The following is a 21,436-nucleotide window of genomic DNA, read 5'->3' as shown; positions in this document are numbered from 1 at the left end:
TGCTGGCAAGGTGAGACTATCCATGCATACACTGTTGACATTTGAGTTATATCAGAAGCTCTAAACCATTCTCCCTTTCATGAAACCTGGTATTGATTTTTTAATATATTTATCGTTCTGCCTTCCCAATGAAGATTCCTCAAAATGGGCAACTGAAAAACACAGAGACACAAACTTGCAAAGCCAAATAAAATTAAAAACAACTCAAGTAAAACATATCAATAAATGCAAAGCCAATAAAAAGAAACAAACAGCCATTTTAGCACACTTCAGGTAAAGCCAGTAATACACCCTTTCAGACCATTTTGTGCTATACAATCACAAGGATCCACAAAATTAAAATGACCAAACACTTACAAGATTGCTAGTTGTCACAGTCATTCTCAGTATTTTGCACATCTCATGCATCTTAACACAAGAGCACTGAGATTTGCTGATCTCATGAGATGTTGGTCTTTAAAACAACAACAACAAAGCCTTAAACAAATTATATAGTTTGTGGGGATTAAAAAGGGATGTAGATAGAGATTAAAAAGGGGCGAAGAGGATGGGGAAAAGAACAAGGTGATGATTATTTGACAGAAAGAAGGCTGGAAGGGATAATTGTATGTTTTCTTTCTTTCTTTTTTCATTCCCGTTCTTTTTATCTTTTTCTTACTTTCTATCTTTTTTGTTTGTTGATTTTGTATACTGTTACTGTATTGAAAAAAATCATATATTCATACTATGTGGTATAATCTGGAGTTTCTGAAGACACTACCAGTGGGTATTGCGGGTTTTTGGCATCCATGGGTTATTCCTGACAGACCATTCAGTAAAAAAACTAGTGAGCTTACAAAGCTAACACCTTCCTGAAGGAGGTTGGGAAGTTTGGGTGAGCGTAGTGGTGATGTTCCCAGAGCCTGTTCAATTCAAAAGGTGTGTGAAGTTAGTGCTGGTGAGATGGGCATGAAAAGCGGAGCATTTTATGCAGCACCTGCCTTGAGGTTGACAGACAAGCTGCTGTGAGTTGCTTTCTTTCTTACGGACATACTTCGCCTCCAACAATTCACAGCAGAATACAGGGATCTATTTATAACCTATTTACTCTCGTAGATAGCACTGGTTGAGCTCAGCTGCCCAATCGTATGTCGCTGATGGCCCTTCTCTTCTCAATAAATAACTGCAATGGCTGCTCATTCATTGAGGTAAAGCTAGGGCTGCTTTCAGACAAAAGGGCTAATAAATAATTGCTGTGCCCTGCAAGCTTCTAACAATACAATCGTTGAGTTTTTATGCAATATGTAAATATTTTAATATTGTAATAACTCAGCTTACGATGTCTCATGCACCGTATTGGGCATAACAGCGCTCACTGGTGAATCTGAAGTCAGTTTGGAGCTCAGGACATGTTCCCTATAATCTTTGCAGTAGCTGCTATTTTCAGTAAATAATATCATGCCACTTATTAATTTTTCAGCTGATCTTTTTATCTGGAACTAAAACACCACAGGGTGCTCCTTCTTCAGTTTAAAAGGCTATTAGAGAACAAAACTGTCTCCACCATCTGCTTTCAACCATTTGAAATACATGCCAGCATCTTCCCTGAATAAAATGGCAGGCTGGGTCATATTCATAAGGGTTCATATACACTTATTTTTGTCGACATGCAGAGACATCAACTGTATACCTCCTCTTTTCTTCCCCCCCGCCACTTCCCCAAAGACTGAAAACTTTGAGAGAAATGGAAGAAAAGGACTGAACTGTAAAACATGGACCCTCCCTCCAGAAACTCACATTTTAGCAAAGGCCAAAATAGTAGCAATATTTTTTTACCTTGGAAGCCACTAAGAGCCTTGTGATTGTGGCAGCGTAAAAATGTGATGAATAAAATAATAAATAAATAAACAAAAAGAGTAATTTGACAGGGATCAGGATCAGAAAAAAGCAACTGTACAAATGTTGATGTAAGTATACATTTGCATCCAGCATCCTAGTTCTATTTGATTTAATTTAATTTAAATTAATTTAATTTAAAGGAAACAGCACAGTGCTTTTTTTTTAAATTATACATATGCAGACTAAACCATCTGGAATAAAATAGATTTTTTTAAACAAACATTATTTCCTACATGATAAAACATGGTTTCTACTCTCAGATTTTTTTTTTTGTATCGCAATTTCCTTTCTTAAAATTCCATGAAAAAAATAAAATAAAATGCTCTTACAATGTGACCCAACATTCAGAATAGCAAAAATAACTGGTTTCCAGGATAATCCTATACATGTGAAAGCATTACATATGAAAAGAATGCAGGGATTTTTACTACTACTAAACATGAGTCAGCATATGACTACTTAAAAACAACAACAACACTGCAGTTGTAGGCTGTATCAACAGAAAAATAGTATTGAGATCATGAGATGTAATGATACTCTATTCTGCTCAGCTTAGCTTTTATGGCCCCATAATTTTTTAAAAAAATGTTCAGAGTCTTGAGCTCAGTTTTATAAAGAAAGATTGAAGGAACTTTAAATTGCTAAGAGGTAATTAAGATATTATTAAGAGGTAGTATGAGAACCATTTGATGGAGCATTGCATAGATAGCGGGACCAATTTTTTAGATTCTGTAGTTCAGATTCTGATCACATTTTGGAGTACCCATCATTTTTTTATACCCACTATCAGTACTTGGCTTGTAATTCTGATATAATATGGCCAAGAAGCAACAGTTAGAACCGGTCATGGAACAACCGATTGGTTCAAAATAGGGAAAGGTGTACGACAAGGCTGTATACTGTCATCCTGCTTATTTAATCTATATGCAGAGTACATCATGAGAAATGCCAGGCTGGAAGAATCACAACCCGGAATTAAGATTGCAGGGAGAATCATCAATAACCTCAGATATGCAGACAATACCATCCTAATGGCAGAAAGTGAAGAAGAAATAAAGAGCCTCTTGATGAGGGTGAAAGAGGAGAGTGCGAAAGCTGGCTTGAAACTCAACATTAAAAAAAACTAAGATCATGGCATCTGGACCCATCAATTCCTGGCAAATAGAAGGGGTAGAAATGGAAGCAGTAACAGATTTCATTTATTTGGGCTCCAAGATCACTGCAGACAGAGACTGCAGCCATGAAATTAAAAGACACTTGCTCCTTGGGAGGAAAGCTATGGCAAACCTAGATAGCATATTAAAAAAGCAGAGACGTCACCTTGCCAACAAAGATCCGCATAGTCAAAGCTATGGTTTTTCCAGTAGTAATGTATGGCTGTGAGAGCTGGACCATAAAGAAGGCTGAGTGCGGAAGAATTGATGCCTTTGAACTGTGGTGCTGGAGAAGACTCTTAAGAGTCCCCTGGACTGCTAGGAGGTCAAACCAGTCAATCTTAAAGGAAATCAACCCTGACTGCTCATTGGAAGGATTGATAATGAAGCTCAAGCTCAAATACTTTGGTCACCTAATGCAAAGAGAGGACTTTTTGGAAAAGACCCTGATGCTGGGAAAGATTGAAGGCAAAAGGAGAAGAGGATGGCAGAGAATGAGATGGTTAGATAGCATCACTGAAGCAATGAGCATGAAACTGAGCAAACTCAGGGAGGCAGTGAAGGACAGGAAGGCCTGGCACGATATGTTTCATGGGGTCACGAAGAGTCGGACATGACTTAAAGACTGCACAACAACAACTACCTATCTACTCATTCTGGATCTTAAGGAGAATGGCTGGGAAAATGCAACACAACTGAAATTTGCTGTTGGTGATGGTGTACCGATATGTTTGTGATTGTCAACCTTTTCTAGTCCAAGCTCTGTTTTCAGTCGTCTTCTAAGGCCCTATTTTGTCTTTTTAAAAATTGTCACTTACAGAATTTGTTTATCTGGCCTATCCCTAGTAGATAACAAGAAATGATAGAGAACAGAGTCCCATCTTGCTAAATCTCAAAGCGAGTTATTAGGAATGTAAACTAACCAGAAAACAAGGGTCTTGAATTTTTTTTCATTTCTTCCTCTCTCTCTCTTTCTTCATTTCTCTCTTCATTGCATTCAGAATGGTTACAAAATAACAAAGCAAGATTATTTATTCCCACTTCTTGCAAGTTATACATTTCAATGAATGTTTAGATTCATTTGGAAGTTGTAAACCCAAGAGAGCTGGAGGTTAGGAAAGGCTAGTCTAGATGTCAAATTAATTCTCCATTAAAGGAATTATATGCCATGGATTTTTGAAAGACACTGATAGGCCCGAGGGAATAATGGCCATTTGATTCCCTTCTACCCACTTCAAAGCTTAGTGTAATTTTTTTTCTCCGGGTTTTTTGTCTCTTGAAATTGGTGTCCCAATAACTCTTCTAATTCTTTCTTTAACAGAGTAGCTTTATTGTCTTCAGTGAAAAATATTAATCCATCTAATGATGTCAACTACCAAACTAAATTGGATGGGGACTTCTCTAAGTTAAAACCCTAGGGCAATTGTCCACATTGTCTTGCCACTGAAAAAAAAGGGTTTGCAAGTGGACAAAATGATCAGATTTCTTGTGAAAATTTGCCACTTTCAGGAACAATAATTGTGAGTATTTTCCCACAAGCGGTCAGCAACATAGAAAATCTAATACATTGTTGTAGGTTGAAGAGCTGAAGGGCAACATGCTTTGATTTCATCCATCGGTTGGGAAATTGAGGGATATTGGAAGGCTGTACCCTTTCTTGTTTGGAAGAACATCCTGGCAGCAGGGAGAACAATCTGGCCCCTTCCAGAGAAGGAGGAAGGGCAGGCAGTTCCTTTTGCCCTCCCCTGCTGGACAGAGCACTGAGCTTCTACAGTTTCCTTGAAGGCGAGCATGTGACAATTCTAGCCCCATCGATATTGCTATTCAAGCAAGAAGTCCAGGAAGGGAGGGGTAGACACCTTGCAATGTATACAAATGCCAGTCAAGGTTCACCATTTCTTTTCTGGCCTTGAGTAATACGTTTTCCACCTTTCCTTTTTCTTTCTGCTTCCCATTCCTTGGAATGCCTTATCATTTTAGACCAGTATTTCTCAACCTTGGCAACTTTATGATATGAGGACTTCAACTCCAGAATTCCCCAGCCAGCCATGTGTTGAAGTCCGCATATCTTAAAGTTGCTAAGGTTGAGAAACACTGTTTTAGACTATGAGCTTGAGACCAGGGCCTCTCTTTTTTGCTTTGGGAGAGAGTGTATTTTATTATTTTGTTGTGTTAACTTTTCTATTGCTTCACTGTTTTTAAAGCTGTAAATAATCTTATTAGCTTCCCGGGTTCCAAGGTTATATAACACTTTAGAAGCAATACAACAGTAAAAAAGATAGCATAATAAAATGCAATCTATCAGGCCTATCTGCAAGGTATGGTCAAAAAAGTGAAGGTGGCCACGATGGAGTGATCAAAGCTCCACTGTTTTTTATATGTGCCACACATAAAAAACAGTTGGAGCTTTACTTTTTTTACTACACCGTGAGGACACCTCTGCAACCTATCCAGAAGGAACAGCAGCTGGCTGACTGTCTAGACTTTGAAGCTAAGCAGAGTGAAACCAAGTTAGCACTTTCTGGGAGATTTCTAGACAAGAGCAGGATGTTGGCTAGACTGGGAAATAATTCCCCCAATCCGCAGAAGAAGCAAACCACTTCCATACTACTGTATTGCCAAAAAAATATCTGTATGGACAGATTTATTATATCACAAGAAACTGAGCTTGTTTAATCCAGCCAGAGCATTTGAGACGGATTAAAAACTCACCTAGCCAATCAACCAACCAATGAGCATTTGAAGTGTAAGCTAAATATGCAGCAAATAACTACAAAAAATGGGAACAGTATTACTTCTGTTGAGGAAGAATGTAAGAACCTAAGGTAAAAAGGTAGACCAAGCAATTTAGAAACCCATATTTCCTATTCCCTGCTTGTCCAGATCTCTTTTAACATTAGAGTGGCTCACACCCTTCTTCGCACATGATTGGAGGACAAATGCAGACACAATTCTAGCACTTCAATCTGTTCCTGCCACAGGGGTGGAGCCTTTCGGATAGAGTTTACCAGCTTGCCTGAACTGGTCTGGGATTTAGAGCAAGCACCAGTCTTGGTGCATTTCTTATGCTACAAACATTGATGCTATTTCAGCATAAACTAGCTGGCTTTTCCATCTCCCCCTCCCTTTCTCTGCCTTCTTTTTTTTTTAAACATGGTTTATATTAAAACAGAAAGCATTTTTTTCCTGTACAAATAGAGGTAAGCATTTGTGTTCCACAGGAAGCAAGTTTAGCCTCAGCAAATCTGTACTTTTTTTGCAAGCAAAAAAGATGGGAAGAATGAATATACCCAGTGGCACCAATTTCCTGTTTAATGTTCTCAAAAAGGCAGTTGGGGGAAAAATGCCCCAAAGCACAGATGGATGTATATAGCACGGACATCCTGTTTGGGTGGAAAAGAAAATCTTGGGCCTCTCTTGTCAAATATGAGATTGATTCCTTTTAATGGACAATTGCCTGCATCGGTCTCTTACTACACATTTTATCTTAGGAACAAAGAATATGCTGCAACCAAAATTAATCATTTTGAAAACCACATCAAGAATGATCTAGGTGAGTGCTTAATTCCTCTCTACCTTTGAGATCAAGGACATTTTAAAAGTATGTTTAACTGTGGCTGTATTGTACCACCTAACTTATACCCGCAAGCATAAAATTAGCCCAAATCAGGCACATTCAAGATGTTTTAAACACTAAACCAAACTTCCTCCAGTTTGGTGCCTTCCAAAGACTTCAACTCCTAAGGCCCAGATAAATTAACATGTTCAGCATAACCTATGGATTTCTTGTAGTAAACTAATGGACTATCAGCCAAATTTTGGTGGATGGACACCCAGCTACCTCCTGCTGTTTGCTGGATACTTTAAAATAATTCTAAAAAAAATATACAGCTTGATCTGAGCCAGTAAGTCAGTTCTTAATATTTTGATAATAGCTGCTTTGTAAATCTGTCATTCTACAAAGATCTCACCTAAATAATATATTTAAGAAATACAGCTGTATTGGTCCATGAGGGGGAAAAAAAAATCCAAAATCCACAGTTGAGTAATATCTTTATTATCACCAATGCATATCAGGTTACCTTGCCCTAGAAAATATTTGGATGACACTATAGAGAAGGTTTGGATGACACCCAACCACAGGAGCTGGGTGTGTTTTTAGCTTAAAGGGATCTAATTAAGATAGGATAGATTAATGGTTTCAGATATTTTAAAAGATAATGAGACAGAACAATTTTTCACTATGCAGCAGGATGGAAATTATATCAAGGAAAGTATTCTTACACGATAAGAATGAATCAGGATCAAACTAGACACGAGGGCAGCACTCCTGCTTGATTAAACCCAAATCTGTCTCAATCATTGAAGGAGTAGGCATATTATGTCCCATTTACAAAGCAAAAGAAACATGTTTCTCTTTTCCACCTCCCTGTCAAAATTAACTTGGGATTATTTTATTAAAACACAAGTAGGTTGAAAATAAGTTGTTTTATTTAGTCCTGGGGCTTTTTCTCATGAATGAGTTAAAGAACAATCCAATATCCTTGAGCTGGCAGAAAGTTACAGTTTTTCTGTATAAAATTTGCAGCTTCCACTGGTACTTCCTATCTTGCTGCAGGTAGAATGCTGGGACATAGTGCTGTCCTTATTTACAATGTTCATGTTATAAACAATTTTGTTACCCTCCCACCAAATGTCATCAGCCATCTGGAAACACACCCACCAATCCTTCTCCTTTATATGGGATGGTGAAGGCAATGATGCTGGAGCGGAGGTTAGTTTTGATAGATGGCTCGACTAGCAGGTTTAGCCATCTGTCAAAACTTGTTCTAGTTTGCACAAGTGTTTGGCATGGGTGTGTTCAAAGCTGATAGATGGAATCCTTTTGGACATTGGATTAGCTCTATTCCAGAAGACGCTGAACCTGTATTCAAATCAGCCTGAACCACAACTGGCAAACATGGGGAAAATACTAATCTGAAGCACCAGAAAGCAAGCAGTCACTCAGCTGCTTTACCATGCAGCTTCCTTGCCACCACCACTGCTTAACTGCTGTTCAGACTGATAAGATCTTGGAATCAGGGATTGCCCTAGAGACCTGGTGAGCCTGGGGGAGAAAGTCCAGTTTTAAAGAACTGCATTTGCCCATTGCCCAAAGCCAATGGCCCAGGAAGATAGTGCCCAGAGACTAGAGGGAAGGAGACATGCCCACCACAGCCTGAAGGGTCCAATGGGTGCTCCCAACCCCTAGAGGTCACCTATTCCACCCACAGAATGGTCAGTGAAACATCTCAGATTTTATCCTTGACAAAACCTGGGATAAGGGGGAAAATGTTCCTTTAACACTGATACAGCTAAGGATGATGTAAGACAGCTGGCGTTCGAATGAGCACAAAGTCATGAGGACCGGGCAAAAAAACAAAAAAGAGGTTGCCAGGACGCATTTGTGCCACAGTCAGATGAAAGTAAGGAAAGACTGCTAAGCATGCTCGTGCATGTCTCCTCCTACCATTACGGGAAGACTTCTGTCTTCTTTTTATTCTTTATTATACCTCTAAACTAGCCAATAACTGAAATTCTTTGGGCAGGTGACAAAATTATTTATAGCATTAAAAACAGAAAAAGCAGTGAAAAATAAATAAGCACAGGAGAGCCATGAAACTCAAAAGCTATCTTCTCACTACAGTGCAGGCACTTAAAACCAAAAGCTAGCAATAAACATATGGCAGAGCACCTTCTTTCTATGCTCATCCTGTCAGTTTCATGCCACACCATGCATCAAGCTGTAGCAGCCTGGCCCTTGGGGGTGGCGGGAGGGAGTCTTTGAAAATAATATTACTGAGCCCTTTGTTTAATTTGACTCTGAAATGCTGCGCTACATTGTGCCATCAACTATCTTGTCTGATGGGCAGTCTTAAACGTTATAATAATGTTTTGAATTGATTAGAGAAAAAAATTAATTACTGTACTCTCAGGATGGGGAAGTGATGATGTTTAAATACAGACAGAGAAAGAAACATGCTGTACTTGATCTCTTTAGAAATATACTCTCTGTCCTTCAAAACTGATACACACCCTGTACAACATGCTCTATGCACATGTATTAGACATGTCAGAGTCACTTATTGCTCTGAAATACTTTCACATGTGGAGGCGATCTCCATTTTAGTGGGTTCCCACCAAAATTACTGTGTCCAATTCTGGGAATTATATTTTAATAAAGATTCAAATAAACTGGAATGAGTTCAGAGAATGGCAAAGAGAAGAAACAGGAGACTAGAAACTAAGGCCAAGCAGAGGCTGGAAAGCCTTCTGTTGAGAATGAATTTATTTGGATTCTTACACTGAGCAGAGGCTTGAATAATAACCTAAAAACCTCTTCCAATTCTATGATTCGGTGCAAATGGCAAAAACCTATGCGAACAGATTTTGGCAGCAAACCTTGTTGCTAAAATTATGGACAAACTGTAATTTTATCAAATCAAATAAAAATTATGGGCAAAATTTAGGAGCTCAATTAGCAAAAAGGTTCAGGGCCACAAAAGTATATTATAAGGTCTATGTATGGCCAGAAGATTGTGCCCTATAGATTACAACTCTGGAAGTTGGAGTTGGGAGGCTAATAAATTCAAACAAACAAACAAATTTCTGTGTGTTATAGACCAAAAAATCTTGAATGTAGGAGCTTGAAGAGGGCTGATGTGATCTCATTAATTCTGCTGGGCTATCTGGAAACTGCTTGATATCTAAATGATACCAACGATTCCTTACATGGGCATTTGCAGCATTACACCAAAATAGTAACCTCTGCCCAGTGACATCATGATGTAAATTCTGCCCTTATGTAGTTGTGTCCTGATGTCACAACTATGTTATCTTGTCACTCCCCTGCCCCGCCAACCCCCTCCCCACCTCAACTCCCTTTGGATATCCATGCTTTCTTAACTATAAAGATTTGCAATATGTGACAAATCCTTATTTTTTGGAATGGCACAACAGTGTACCCTAAAAATCTGATAAAATGACCCCATCCTGAGACGCTGAAAAAAAAATTGATTTTTCATATCCCCAAAAGCTTCCCCCATATATCTTGTATGCAATGGCACTGCTGGAGAAAACTAATTGAGACTTTTATTATTATTCAACCACAAGGTCATGAGCTGGTGGATAATTTTCTGATTTGCTGGCTAGACCCAGGATATTAGAGATGGAATATTTTGCCTTATTGGGCAAAGCAACAGTCTGTTTTCCCAAGAAAGCTGACTTGTATTTACCCTCTGATTAAGGGCTCTCATGGCAGTGTCATCTATTAGCGAGTGTATACATAGACCTCTAAGATGAGCTGTCCTCAACCTGGCCTTTTAGGTCTCTCAATGGTGCGTTCATGGCTGTTGTAACTGAGTCCATCCATCTTGCTGCTGGTCATGCTCTTCTTTTTCCTTTCATTTTCCCCAACATTATTGAGTTGGGTCTTCAAATAATGTGCCCTAAACATGATAGTTTGAACCGGGTCATTGTGAGAACTCTGGATTGATTTGTTCTATGATACATCTGTTGTTTTCCTTGCCTATCCATGAAATTTTAAATCTTCTCCAACACCGAAGTTCAAAAGTGTCAGTATTCTTTCTATCCTGCTTCTTCAAGTCCAACTTTCAGATCCATAGATGGTCCCAGGGAAAACTATTCTCTGCATGATTTTACCTTTGTAGGTATAGCCCCATCATAGCACCTCAATATCTTTTCCAAGACCTTCATTGCTTCTCTACCAACGTTTAGTTTGCAGTATATTTCTTGACTGCTGGTTCCTTTACTATTGATAGTCAGTCCTAAAGGGCAGAAGGTATCCACTTCTTCAACGCTTTCATTGTCAGTTATAAGGCTGGTTGCTGTACCTGCTGTAATTAGTTTGATCTTCCTTATCCATAGTCTGTGCTTCTTGACTTTCATTACTAGAGCTCACAGATCATTAGCATTTTCAGCTATCAGAGTAGTGTCATCGGCATAGTGCAGGTTGTTTTTTTCCTCCAATTTTAAAACAACAATTATCTTCTTCCAATCCAGTTTCCCTCAATATATATTTCTCATATAGTTTGGATAAATGAGGAGCAAACATATAACCTTGTCTCACTCTTTTGCTGATGTGGAGCCAATTTGTTTTACCATGTTCCATCCAGGTTGTGGATTCCTAGCCTATGTACAGATTTTGTGTGAGGACAATGAGCTATTCTGGGATTCCCAGTTTCCAAAGGAAATTCCCCAGCTTGGCATGAACAATACAATCAAAGGCCTTTCTATAGTCAATGAAACACACGTTGACTTGTTCTTAGTAGTCTTTGGCTTTCTCAATTATCCAGTGTGCATTAGCAATAATGTCTCTTGTTCCCCAGCCTTTTCTAAAATCAGCTTGAACATCTGGCACTTCCCATTCCATATAGGGCTCTAATCTGTTTTGGATGATGGTAAGCATTTTTTTTTTTTTTGCTAGCATGTGAAATTAAGGATATAATGTGATAGCTTATACCATTTGTTAACATTCCTTTCTTTGGCACTGGTATGTAGACCTCTTCTGATTTACTGGCCACTGTATTGTTTTCCATAGTTACTGACATAGTTGGCTAGAACCTCTATTGAATCTTCTTCTGTTGCTTGCCATATTTCTGTAAATATTCCATCAATTCCTGTAGCCTCTCAATTTGGTAATGACTGGAGGGCTGATCTACCTTCATTTTCTAGTACTAGAGACTCTTGTAAATAGGGAATATCTGCTAAATTATCATGGATGTTGACATTCCTGGATTAATTAGTGGTAAGAGATTAACTTTTTTCAACTTTGTACTCATATCTGTTTTGGAGATAGTCGGAAGTCATTTTCTGTTTCATCTTTCTATCTATTCTCACTATTTTAGTTTTTGTCTTTTTCTTTTAGTTCTATCTTCTTTCTTTCTATTCTTTTTGATTTGTATATGATTTGTACTTTTTATATATCTTAATAAAAGTTCTAATTAAAAAAATGGATGTTGACATTCCTACTATACAGAATATCAATATATATTCCTTCTATCTCTGCTTGATCTTCTCTGAATCAGTTACTGTCTGCCCATTGGCATCCTCTAGCATACCAATTTGAGGTTGGAACCACCCTTTGAGTTCAGGGACCTTTTGGAAAACTTTCCTGTTTTTTTTCTGTATCTGCTTCCATCTTCAATATCTTTACAGATGCTGCTGTAATACTGCTCTTTCTCTTTCTTTCTGAAATTGTTAAATTTCTTCCTGAGATCGATCGATCGATCTATCTATCTATCTATCTATCTATCTATCTATCTATCTATCTATCTATCTATCTATCTATCTATCTATCTATCTATCCCATCCATCCATCCATCCATCCATCCATCCATCCATCCATCCATCCATCTGATTTATATAGCTATCCATCTTATGTAGCATAACCCTGGGTGGCTTACAAACAATAACAAAAACAATAAAAAACATAAAAGCTAGCATAAAACTCCAAGACCCCCAAAAGCAATATACCTCTCACATCCAACAAGCAACTTTTCTGGGTTCCAGTGACACACTACCCCTATGCTTGCAGGGAAAACCAGGTCTTCAAGGCTTTTTGGAAGGCTAGGAGGGTAAAGGCCTGCCAGATATTAGGGGGAAGGGTGTTCCAAAGGGCAGTGACTGCTATCAAGAAGGTGCGCTGAATAGGTCCCACCAGATAGCAACTTTAAAGGAAGGGACCTGGGACATTTCCACCCTAACAGACCTGGTCGAGTAGGCAAATACCCTCAGGGAGAGGCAGTCCCACAGATAACTGGCCCTGTGCCATTCAAGCTTTAAAGGTAATAACCAGCACCTTGGACTGCACCCAGAAAGGAACTGGAAGCAGTTCCTTTGGGCAAACCATGGGATGCCAAAAACTTTGCTTGCTGCAGTCTTTCTTGGTTTTACTAGGGAGGGTCCCTTCTGAGCCACTTGCCCTGCCCACATTCCTGCTACAGGCTAAGTTACCTTTTATCTTCTCTCTTCTTGGAATTTTCTACCATCTCTTTTGACATCAAGTTTCCTTTCTTCTGTTTCTGGGTCTTTGGTAATCTCTTTTCGCATTCATCTTTAACAATTTCTATGTCAGCCTTGCAAGGTAGACCAGACAGGAAGTACAGCCAGATGAGCTAATTCTACTTTATTGTATGGTTACACTAACAGAAAATTGCAAGTGTGAAAGTACATTTCTCCCCAACTCCCATCCCCTTTACAGCCCAAGAAACTAGGAAGGGTCCCTTCTGAGCCACTTGCCCTGCCCACATTCCTGCTACAGGCTAAGTTACCTTTTATCTTCTCTCTTCTTGGAATTTTCTACCATCTCTTTTGACATCAAGTTTCCTTTCTTCTGTTTCTGGGTCTTTGGTAATCTCTTTTCGCATTCATCTTTAACAATTTCTATGTCAGCCTTGCAAGGTAGACCAGACAGGAAGTACAGCCAGATGAGCTAATTCTACTTTATTGTATGGTTACACTAACAGAAAATTGCAAGTGTGAAAGTACATTTCTCCCCAACTCCCATCCCCTTTACAGCCCAAGAAACTAGGGAGGGTCCCTTCTGAGCCACTTGCCCTGCCCACATTCCTGCTACAGGCTAAGTTACCTTTTATCTGTCTGTTCCCTTGGCTGCATCTCTTCTCCCTGTCTCTCAAGGTTATTCCCACATACTATTACAACCTTTGATTTCATTCCACAATTCCTCTGGCTCCCTATCAATGAGGTTCAGAACTACATTGCAATTCCTGTTGTTCTCCTTGAAAATGGTGGATGTATGCTCAGTATCATATTATGGAAACAGGTTGGCTCTGTCCTTCCACTTTAGCGTGACTTGGAACTTGCACATAAACAATTTATGATCTATTCCACAATCAGCCCCTAGACATGCCTTTGCTGTTATAACTGACTACTTCCATCTCCTTCTACCAATAATACAGTTGATTTGATTTCTATCTGCTCCATCTGTTGATGGCCCTATATCTAGGTGCTGTTTTGGTTGACTGAAAATGTGTTAACAATGAAGAAATCATTGGATTAGCAGAAGCTGATAAGTTGCTCTTCTGCTTCATTTCTGTTTTCTAGTCCATACAGTCCAACTACATTTCCTCCTTACTTTGGCATTCCAGTCTCCAACCAGAAGCAGCACATTTTTGTTTGCTCGTTCTATCCATTCCAGACTGATTTTATCATAAAACTCATCAAGTTTCTTTTTTTTTTCTGCATCAGTGACTGGGGCATAATCTTGAATAACCATAATATTAAAGGGTTGTCTGCAAAATCTAATTGATATTTATTCAGCCATTGACTATATTGTACCCAAGGACTCTCTTTGCTATGTTCTTCTTCACTATGAAAGCAGTGCTGTTCCTTCTTTATTTTTCATGCCCTGAGTAGTAAACAGTACGATCTTCTGACTGCAAGTGTCCAATTCCAGTCAATTTGAATTTGCTGATACCCAAGATGTCAACAAAATTAATTTCGTCTTTAATTGCTTTGAGCTTTCTCATGTTGGTGCTTCTTATGTTCCACATTTCCACTATAATTCTGCTTCTGAAGCTTCAGATTTTATTTTCCTGGATGATAATATCAGCAACTAGATGCCTGGAAGGTTTTAATCTAGCCACATCATAAACACCAGAATTACTCCTCAGGTCTTCCCCAGTAGCATGTTGAGTACCACTGAAACTGACGGCCCCTATCATCAATCACTTCATCTTGTCTATCCATGTGGTTTTCTTGGTAAAATACAGGAGTGATTTGCTGTTGCCTTCTCCCACACAGTATGTAATGATGTAATGTAATGATGACTTAATTGCTTTCTTTAAAATGATAACCTGCCTCCAGTACCTCCTATATTGATGTTGCTTTTTATAGGTACCTGCTTGCTTTAGCTGGGCAGCTGAAATAACTTTCATACTTTGGGTGACTATGGGGAGTATATACACATTTGGTGTTGTTCATGCTTCTCAGGAACTCCTCTCCCCCCCCCCCCCATGAGGCAGAATAACAGGACTTGAAGAAAAAATAATGAAGAAGTCCTGCTCAATTAAGTCCAAATAAGAATCCTAGATGATTTCTCTGCAACCACCCTCTCTCCAATGAGCTCCAAACAGGTTTTGAAAGTCAAGATATTTTGAAGCAAGTAAATAGTTAAATTAGGCTAACTGTATTAGTTTTATCTGGGATTCTGAGTGTGTGATTTTTTGCCTTTTCTTGTTTCTCCTTACTCCCCTTTTTTCCATAGACTTTTTTTTAAAGTGAGTTTTGGCTTTATTTGTTTAAAAAGAAAATTTCTCATTGGAAATTTTTCCATGTGCAAGATTTCATAATTATTAACCCTTATGTTTCAAGACTGGCACTAGGTTTGTTAAGTTTGCCAGTTCTGGGCTTTCGCCTAAAAGCTCCAAAGCACCCTCCTTTCTATTTCTATACAGCTGGGCTGAAGGGAGAAATCTTTGGTAGAACAGCTACAAACTTTCTATCTAGACTGTCTAGGATGCATCAGGAGGTTTGGGCTACAATTTTTAGCAAAAATCACAATTTTAAGCAAACCCTTGGAAGGAGACATCGGCCAGTATGGTTTAAAAATATCCTCTCTCCCTGTTCATAATACAGTATAATATACCATTTCCTGTAGAATGCACCAAACATTATTTTACCTCTAAAGTTTCTCTCTTCAGTTTCTTGGTGTATTATCACAGAGAAGAATTTGAACCACTGTATTAAACAGAATCCCACATCCATTTAATGCCAACATAGATGGAAAATAAACATAGTCTCAGTGTGATGCTGGAGACAGACAGTTAGATTTGACCCTAGATGACTTAGAGTTAAATCCCAGCCTAGCCATTATTCAGTGCAAGTCTGACCACAGAAGCAGTTCCACCAGACATCTGAGAGCTCAAGAGGTGTGCAGCAGTTCTAGTTGTTGACTCATCCATCCAACCAGTCTTCTGTCCATGGGGTTATCTGGTGGCACCAGCAATAGTTGGAAAACTGAATCCCATTTTGAATTTACCCAGTGACCTGGATCAACTGTTGTAGTGACTTTACAGCCCATTGTAGGTACCAAAATTTTCAGGCAAGTTTTGCACATCCAGCTGTTACCAATAGCTAAAGCCAGAAGCAAATGAATAGGTGAGAAAGCAAGTAGGGGAAACACCACTTGTAGACCTCACTCTCTGATCTAGGAAGATACTTTGCCAGTGAGCTCTTCTAACTTGGAACTGGCTTTGGTTCATGTGGAGCAGGTAACTATTTCAACCTCAGTTTCCCATTAGACTGCACTAGCAGGAAGGTATATATCAGGGTTATGGTTGGGAAGCAAAATTAATCATTTGGACCTGTTCAGAAAAGAAAAAGCAAGAGTCTCTGAAAATAATGGAGTGAGCAATACCTGAATGGCTAAAATCCTGCCAAATATTTTTTCCATGTTAGTAATGCAGTATTGCTGTCTGGCTTATTATTCCCCTATGGCTTTTGTTAACACAAATGCAGAAGATTTCATAAACATTTATATAGATAATACCTTATAGAATAACAACGTAAAGCAGCATCAGCATGGAAAGGCTGTTTGTAGCTATGTGATGGAAGAGGAAAATGTCCAGATGCTCTACAAACCAGTGGAATTGGAACTGCCTATCCCTATCTATGCTGCTGCTATCTAACTTTGCATCCTTTTATTTAAATTCAAGACGCACAATTCAAATAACCTCGTCAAACAATCCCCAACTCTTTATCATGCAAAGCTAAGCACAGCTGTGGTTGTAGCAACAATAAAGAAGGAAATGTTTTTCTTTGCTGCCATATTTAAATACATATTTAGAAAGACTCCCTTTTCCAGGAAATTCACTGGTTGCTTTGGTGTGGTAGGTCAGAAGAGATGACACATCCCCTTATCAGTATGTTTGTGTTGAGTCCAGAGTCCAGCACTTAGATAGAAGGCTACTTGGCTACATCCATGAAGTCATCTGGAGTCAAGAAGACTTTACTTCTTACACGCATCTTTCCTAACTTGTATTGCTCTCTATGTGGGTTGAACTTCAAACTCCCCAGCCAACACTGAGCTAAGAGTGGTTTATGAGATATTATGGATGCAAACATTTATTTTTAATGTAGAAACTCTCAGAATTTCAAACCTGAGAACAGCTCTAGAGGTTACCAGGTTAAGGAAGGTCACTATAGATTTGTTCAGAGGACAAATGCATCAGCCTGCTATGAACTGCCAACTGCCAAGAGTCGAGGATCTGATCTAATGTATATGTGTGAATGATTCTATGCAAAAAGCTTGGCTTATTTTCTTGATGTACCTATGTACAATATTTGCTTTATGTGTGTATGTGTTGAATTTTTGCTACTGATCATATACAATTGCAATCACAGTTCTATTTGAGAAATTGATAAATATTTTATGTTTGCTTACTTCCTGAATTATCATAATTGGTAATGTCTGCTTTCTGATTCTTGCTTAGATATAATATTGATTAATTTCGGATATGTTTGAATAGCTGATGTAATGTATGGATGCCATTCCTTAATGTTGGGGATGTATAAAACATGTAAGAGCAATGATTTTATCATGTGTATAATCATGTTTGGTGTGCTAAAATGCCTGAATTTATTAATTATGCTGATCTTTATTTCAATGCAAGTATGTTTGGGGAAGGGAAGGGAAATCCTTTTTCCTTACCTCTAATTCCATGGATGGGATAGGAACTATAGCCTATTATGAAGATACCTGATAACTTGTAACACTAACAGTTCAATTTCTAAGTGGCTACTAAAAAAAAAAAAAAAAAGCCTGCTAAACTCCACATTAGATGTTAGATTATTAGAACACTCAAAACATCAGCATCTGTGCATGTAATATACCTATTGGCTTCCAAAGACAATGATAATGCAGTCTTTGCTCTTGTGGAACAACACACCTACAGTTGTACATCTAAAGGTCTCTTTCCAATGTTTGCAGGGTACCAGTATCATTTTAATAACACTGGCAGGGGAAAGGGCTCTGGATATTCTAATGCTTGAGTAGAGTTTCAGCCAGGAATAAGGAATCTGTAACTCTCCAGCTGTTGAATTATAGTTCCTAGCATTCCTTATCATTAGACATGCTGGCCTGGAGTAAGCAAAAATAAACGTAGGGATAATTACTTCCGAGTTGACATGTTTGTTCTTGTTCCATTGTTGGGCCATTTGGGGCTAACACTACAGGATTGTTAATATGACTCTAGATCAACTATTGCATGTTAAATATGCATACGTTCATCTTGATTATATCACCTATATTTGAAGTCTATCAAGATATCAATAAGTCATAGAGGCTGGTTAGAAAAATTATGAGGTGTTGTTGTTATGTGTTATTTGACAACAGTTGAATTAGTTTTTTTCCCCCCACAAAGAAGCAAGAAAGAAGAATCTCAAGTAGTATGATCAAAGTTTTTGCAATTGCTCAATATATAACATCATTTCTATGCCTTCTTTTCTTCTTTTTTCTTGCTATAAATATTTAAGGTTGTGTTGATACTATATTGCTACTCTGTATGTGTTTGTACTTTGCTTTTTGGTTGATTAGTTTAGCATAATAAAATAAAATAAGAAAAAGACTTGAATGAAGATTCTGCATGCATAACGTTCTGAACTTGTAATAGAGAATTACCTGAGCTTCTGTCCACCCTGAGTACAGCTTTCTGAAGCATATCCTTTGCTCAGCTTCTGGAGTAGTTCCTCCCACCCAAGGCAAATTTAATGTGGTCAAAGCAGCTGCTGAACTGCAGAAAGCAGGTTAGGTCTGTAGCCAATAAATTGCTTAGACCTGTATTTCAGTTTGAGTTCAGGCACAAGGCAAGTTTGAATAAAGTACTGCTCTGGAGCCTTTCCAAGCTTTCCTCACTTTCTGCTGTTTCATGGGAAGGAGACAAAAACAGAAAATGCAGTTTCAACAAACAGGAAGTGCTGTTGCTGTAGCCCCTTTCCCCCTACGTGCAGTTAGACCACTCTTAGTTGTGCATGGATGAATTATGTCATTCTGAAAGTGACACATGCCAACTGAAGAATGTACATTTCCTAACCTAAGATGGAAAGAAACCACCACTGTCTGGACATTATAATTAAAGATTCCTCCTGCTCAACAGGAAATATAAGTCAACCTCTGTCATCTCCCATACCCACAGTTCACAAATTGCTCAGAAAAATGGGGTACCCTCAGATTAAGTTTAGGTCCTTTTCCTTTTTGTTAATTTAGGTTGGAAACTTAAGCAAGAACTTTAATTACAACTTAATGGATTTTTACTTGGGAGTAAGGTCCTATGTTGGAATGCACTGAGGTTTGCATCATAATCCAAGGGAATTAAGGGCTTAACTTCAATCTCATAAGGGAAATATGTGGGTGAACTAGCAACTTTGGTTGGTTCAAGGGGCTCCCAAGACTCTGTATAGCATGCAGAGGGCCACACTCCAAAATAGATTGGGACTGGGCCCATATGGAGAGGGAGGTTCTCAAGTTTTGAGGAGAAAAATGCATGATTTGGGGCCATGTTACCTCCTATAGCCACCAGATTCCTTAGAAAATTTAAAATAATAATAATAATAATAATAATAATAATAATAATAATAATAATAATAATCAGCCCAACATTGGGGGCTGGGAGAAGCATGAGGGCTGCTGACAGCACTGGACTGCATGGTTTCCCTTTGTGTAGACACTGGGTAGACACTTTTCAAGTGGTATAAATATAGTGTACCAAAAGTCAGGTCTGTAGGACAATCACAATATGTTTTATTAATTTTATTAATCTTTTTTCAGAGGAAATGTCACTGTACCTAGCAATGTTCAAAAGCCATGTGTCAAATGGGTAAGGAAGTGTTTAGAAGAAAATAACAACCAATTTAAACATTTAATGTAATTTATATAAAAAAATTATTTATGGGCCTTGACTTTTGGTCACACACTGTATTTATGCTAACTGTATATTTTTATACTGATATAATACATATTACATGAATTAGTAAACTTTGCTTAATGTAAATTTTGACTTTATTTGAAATAAGTTTCACTATGTCCCCTATAATGAAGTAATTTTTAATCCATCCTTTTTCTATAATCAAAGCAATAACAGATTTATCATTCAGCTTTTTATTCGAGCAAAAATATCCCTCAGATCTTTTCATAATTTTCAATCCGTTTTTTTTTGGAATTCTGTCAAACAACTCAGTAGCATACTCTTCTAATTTAAACTACAAACTAAAAAAAAAACAAATTTTAATCCTCTAATCAATTTCTCTATCATCTCTTAGTAGAAACGAGGAAGTTCTGGAAACTGAAGCAATGAGGAAAAAATTATTCGGGGAAGGTAAAAAGGAAATTTTGAGGAACATTTTTTAATACATATAATACATTTACTGTGTGAATTTATTTTGTAGTGCTTTTGATTTTTGCTCCAAATGAACCTACAAACTGCTGAAATCTGATGTAATACAGTATGTCTTCATTTTTATATGTATAATAAAAATATAATAAAAAAAAAACTAGGTGGGCATGTAAAAAAGCTAAAAAATTTTGGATTCAAATATATACTTTGATACAGAGGATTTTAAAGATCAATATTCAGATAAAGCCAGAACAGTTCCTTTTAGGACAAATGGATAAACAGTTAGAAAAAAGCCATAGGATATTATTTCAATGATTACTGCAGTGAGATTACTATATGCACAGGGATGGAAAGATTCTACACTACCCACTATGGAGGAATGGTTGGTGAAGTTGACAGATTTTGCTGAAATGGATTGATTGACTTCTTTAATTACAGAAAATACATTATTTACATTTATTGGTGACAGGAAGACTCTTATGGACTTTTTGCATAAAAATGAAAAAAATAAACTTGTGATTTTATTTATTTATTTATTTATTTAATTTATATAGCCACCCATCTCAGACCAATGACTCTAGGCGGCTAATAACAATAAAAACAGTCAACACTTAAAACAGTACAAAAAATTAAATATAAATATAAATACAGCCAAGAGATCTTTAAAAACTATCGGTATCAGCACAACCATGAAACGGGGCCCTTCACACACTTGGGGCCCCTGGCACGGGCATAAAGCCAGGTCTTCAAGGCCTTCTGAAAAGCCAAAAGGATTGGGGCCATCCTAATTTCAGCAGGGAGTATGTTCCAGAGGGCAGGCGCCACAGCAGAAAAGGCACGTCTCCGGGTCCCCATCAGCCGATTTATGGCTTTGATGGTTAGACAGGTAGATTATAGAAAGAAGAGTATTATGATGTAACTTTAGAGAGAGAGGTTAAAATATATTTGTCCTTATAACTGCTGTGAAGAATATCAGAAACCACTTCTTTATAT

The 21,436-nt window shown here is 38.0% G+C and overlaps 1 long non-coding RNA gene across 2 annotated transcripts in view; it reads right to left on the bottom strand.

Annotated features, from left to right (window-relative positions):
• The window catches only part of LOC112540427 (uncharacterized), a 137,575-nt gene that overhangs the window by 75,096 nt on the left and 41,043 nt on the right, over positions 1-21,436 (bottom strand). The window contains exons 4-5 of one of the 2 annotated variants that reach the window (XR_015794318.1): positions 18,733-18,972; positions 15,113-16,187 (exon numbers count right to left, since the gene is read on the bottom strand). This is a non-coding gene — a long non-coding RNA (uncharacterized LOC112540427). Of the gene's footprint in view, positions 1-15,112; positions 16,188-18,732; positions 18,973-21,436 lie in introns of those variants that run through there. The other variant, XR_015794317.1, reaches the window with a different exon arrangement.

This window comes from Python bivittatus, unplaced genomic scaffold, assembly GCF_059951505.1.
Source record: "Python bivittatus isolate LINGU-HERP-01145 unplaced genomic scaffold, Pbiv_v1 ctg000980_np1212, whole genome shotgun sequence".
Lineage (NCBI taxonomy): Eukaryota > Metazoa > Chordata > Lepidosauria > Squamata > Pythonidae > Python > Python bivittatus.
This window is presented reverse-complemented; position numbering and strand designations above follow the sequence as displayed.